This window comes from Antechinus flavipes, chromosome 6 (assembly GCF_016432865.1).
Source record: "Antechinus flavipes isolate AdamAnt ecotype Samford, QLD, Australia chromosome 6, AdamAnt_v2, whole genome shotgun sequence".
Lineage (NCBI taxonomy): Eukaryota > Metazoa > Chordata > Mammalia > Dasyuromorphia > Dasyuridae > Antechinus > Antechinus flavipes.
In genome coordinates, this window is record NC_067403.1 from 86,847,763 (window position 1) to 86,852,428 (window position 4,666).

Genomic DNA, 4,666 nt, shown 5'->3' on the forward strand with positions numbered 1-4,666 from the left:
AATAATCCAGAAAGTGTTTTTTTACATCTCCCAAATTTAAATGTTAATACTAAACTGCTAAGTCTTACAAAAATTTTGAATCTATACAAACAAAATGCTTGAGATAGGGATGTTATCATATCTCTAAGGGAACAGAAGACGTGTTTCAGACACAGCATTATTATTGTAATTTTCTTTCTTATGTATAAGCTTATACATAACTTTCTTTTTTATTTTTATTATCTCAAAAATATTTTTATTTTTCTCAATTACATGGAAAAACAATTTTAGCATGCTTCCCCTCCCTTTCCCATCTCCCCTCTCTCCACCCCCCCCCCCCCCCGGGCAATTGGGGTTAAGTGACTTGCCCAGAGTCACACATCTAGGAAGTATTAAGTATCTGAAACCGAATTTGAACTCACATCCTCCTTACTTCAGGGTCAATGCTCTATCTACTAAGCTATCTAGCTGCCCCAAGCATGCATTTTTTAAAAAGAATTTTTAATTTTACATTTCCTCCCAGCATCCATTCTCTCCACCTTCCTTGAGAAGGTATTTTGAAACAGATTGTACATGCGCAGTCACATAAAACATTTCATATTAGCCATTTTGTAAAAGAAAATACAGATCACTACTTCTTCCTCCCTAAAATATTCAAAAATAATAAATAAAGCAATGAAAGTGTACTTTGATCTTCATTCAGAATCAATTAGTTCTCTATCTGGAGATGAATAGCACTTTTTTAATATTTTATTTTACTTTATAATAACTTTATATTGACAGAATCCATGCTAAGGTAATTTTTTTTAACATTATCCCTTGCACTCGCTTCTGTTCCGATTTTTCCCCTCCCTCCTTCCACCCCCTCCCCTAGATGGCAAGCAGTTCTATATATGTTAGATATGTTGCAGTATATCCTAGATACAATATATGTTTGCAGAACTGAACAGTTCTCTTGTTGCACAGGGAGAATTGGATTCAGAAGGTAAAAATAACCCGGGAAGAAAAACAAAAATGCAAATAGTTCACATTCCTTTCCCAGTGTTCTTTCTTTGGATGTAGCTGTTTCTGTCCATCATTTATCAATTGAAACTGAGTTAGGTCTCTTTGTCAAAGAAATCCACTTCCATCAGAATACATCCTCATACAATATTGTTGTCGAAGTGTATAATGATCTCCTGGTTCTGCTCATTTCACTTAGCATCAGTTCATGTAAGTCTCTTCAAGCCTCTCTGTATTCATCCTGCTGGTCATTTCTTACAGAACAATAATATTCCACAACATTGATGAATAGCACTTTTAATCATAAGTCCTTTAAAATTACTTGGATCCTTGCATTGATGAAAGTAGCTAACTTGTTTGCTGTTGATCATTGTTACAATATTACTGTTACTGTGTATAGTAAGCTTCTGCTTCTTCTCACTTCACTTTGCATTAGTTTGTATAAGTGTTCCCTGATTTCTGAATTCAGGAATAGACCCTGGATTGTCTTAGACCATCACAATCTTACACCATAATATTTTAAGTCATTCCCCAATTGATGAGCATCTTTTCAATTTCCAATTCTTTTTCACCACAAAAAAAGAGCTGATATATATTTTTTCATATAGAACATTTTCTTTTTTCTTTGATCTCTTTGGGATACAGAGCTAGATTAAAAGATAGGTACAATTTTATAGCCTTTTAGGAGTATTGTCAAGTTACTCTCCCAAACTGTTGTAGTAACTCACAACTCCATCAAAACTGCATTGGTGTCCAAATTTTTGCACATTTACAACATTTGTCATTTTCCTTTTCTGTCATATTGATCAATCTGATATTTCTGAGGTGTTACCTCAGGTGTTTTAATTTGTATTTGTCTAATCAATAGTGATTCATAGCATTTCTTTTCATTATTATAGATAACTTTGATTTTTTTTCTTAAAGTACTTATTAATGTTGATTAATAATTTTCCATGAAAAGTTTTACTTGTAAAACTTCATAAGAGAAGTGAACATTCATTACTGAATCATCAGAAACAGAACACTAATATGAAATTTATTTAGTTATTTTATTTTTGCAAAAGAAATTTAAATTGCTACAGAATATCTTCAACTGGTCATTCTTCATGGTAATCAATATGCTACTTAGTAAGTTCAAGTTCCAAGATCGCTGCCCTTTTATATCTGGAAGGCTGCCCTGTGCATGTCTTATTCACGGAAGTGACTTTCCTTCTTTTATCCAAGATCCCAGTTCTTCACCAACATTTTAATGAATTGAATTTGAAGACCATACAGAAAGTGTTCGACTTAATTCCATCAATATTCAAATTGAAAAAAAAATTGAAAGCTGCCTCAAACACTTATTAGCCTGTGATCCCAATTAAATCATTTGACTTCTCTTAGCTTCAGTTTCCTTGGCTATAAAATGGAGATAATATCCACTTCATTCTCATGAAATAGTTGTGGGGAAGTCAAACTCTTTCAGCCTCCACCACCAGTAGCAACTCTGCCAGCAGCTCTTATGACACCTTGGACCAGCAGCACAGCCCTCCTCCAGCTGGGCAGGAGTTGAATGGGGGCAGAGGTAGGGGGAAGGCATCATAGCAACAAATCCCATTCATCTTGAGCATCTCCATGAGCGTTGTCCACTCTGCCCATGCCCTTTAAGAGAATGTCCAATGGCTGCACCAAAGGGACAGTAGTGAAAGGCTATTTAACAAGAGGGCTTTCTTCCTAGAAAACCGCCTTTGTATAAAGTCGGAATTTCTTGTCTTTAAATTCCATCCTTTAGTTTTCCATTGTGTTGCACTTTAAAGAAATACCAAGAAACCATGAACAATGTTAGCAAAGATGAATTTCATTTCAATTTCCTAGAAGAAAGCTTTCCTACTAAGGATATTCTGGACCAGAAAATTAGTGAAATTTCTTCTTCTGATAATAAAGATGGCTTCTATGTTACTGACCTTGGTGACATCCTAAAGAAACATCTGAGATGATACAAAGCTATTCCTCAAATAAATCCTTTTTATTCTGTTAATTGTAATGACAGCGGAGCTATAATGAAGATACTTGCTGCTATATGATCAGATTTGATTTGCTAGAAAGACTGAAATTCAATTAATACAGAATCATAGGGTGCGTCCATGCAAACAAGTGTCAGAAATTAAATATGTTCCCAACAATGAAATACAAATGATGACTTTCAATAGTGAAGTAGAACTAATAGAAGTTGCTAGAGTTCATCAAAAGGCAAACTTTTTTCACCTTTGATGATTCAGAAGCTGTGTGTCAACTAAGTATTGAATTTGGTGTCATTCTCAAAACTAGTAGGCTAGTTTGTGAGCAAGCAAAGGAACTGAATATTGATGTTATTGGAGTTAGTTTCCTTGGGAGAAAAGGTTGACTGATCCAGAAACTTTCATCTAAGCACTTTCTGATGCTTAAAATGTCTTTGACAGAGGAGTGGAGTTGGGTTTCAACTTGTATCTTCTTGATATTGGTGATGGCTCTTCTGGTTCTGAAGATGTAAAGCTTAAGTTTGAAGAAATCTCAAGTATAATCGATCCAGCATTGAACTAGTATTTTCCTTATGACTTTGGAATGAGAATCATAGCTGAACCAGACAGATGCTATGTTGCATCAGCTTTCAGGCTTGCAGTTAACTTCACTGCCAAAAAAACTTGAATTAAAGTTTTTGATGATGAAGATGAGACAAATGACTAAACTTTTATGTACTATGTAAATGATGAAATATATGAATCATTTAATTGCATTGTTTGAGCATGCACATAAAACCTATTCTACAAAAGAGACTCAAACCAGATGTGAAGTATTACTCTTCTAGCATATGGGGACCAAAATGTGATGCCCTAGATCAAATTGTTGAATACTGTGATTTACCAGAAAGGCATGTGGGAGATTAGATGCTGTTTGAAAACATGGGTGCTTATATAGTTGCTGCTGCTTCTACTTTCAATGAATTCCAGAGACCCACTATATATTATGTGATGTTTGGGTCAGCATGGCAATATATGCAACAAATCAAGAAGCAAATTTTTTGGCAATTTTTTGACAGAAGTAGAGGATCAGGATATCATTTTGCCATTATTTTGTGTTTGGGAAAATGGAATGGAACATCACTCAACAACTTGTACTTCAGCTAGTAATAATGTATAGAAACTGTTTTTAGCCATTAATTGCAAGTTTATTAAATTAGATCATTTTGAGAGACCATTAATCTAATTTCTATTAGAGCTTTAAATTTTGTTTTAAGAATAGGGTTGGTACAAATGCAACAATATAGAATACTGAGAAATGGGGTCACACTTATTTGTGTTCCTATAAAAACTGTTTTATATAATATATATTAATATATGTAATATATATTAATATATATAATATAATAAATATAAAACATATTTGTTTTATATGGATTTTTATTCACTTTTCAAATATACTTCTAAAGATTGCCCCTCAGCTTTTAAGAACACATTTGTGGCTTATACAAAAGCAGAATGGGATTGAGTTTAGTCTTGTGACCTGTTTTTAAATAAAACTATATTGAAATAAAAAAGATAGTTGTGGGGAATCAAATGAAATATTTCATTTACAACTTCAAGCACTGTATAAATAGCTCTATTACTACTACTACAACCACGACCCCCACAAGTATAACCACTACTATTGATTTTGCTGCTGCTAATAA

General features: G+C 33.6%; 1 pseudogene; it reads left to right on the top strand.

Annotated features, from left to right (window-relative positions):
- The first annotated feature begins 2,122 nt into the window (after positions 1–2,122).
- On the top strand, positions 2,123–4,137 carry LOC127541766 (ornithine decarboxylase-like; annotated as a pseudogene).
- The last annotated feature ends 529 nt before the right edge of the window (positions 4,138–4,666 follow it).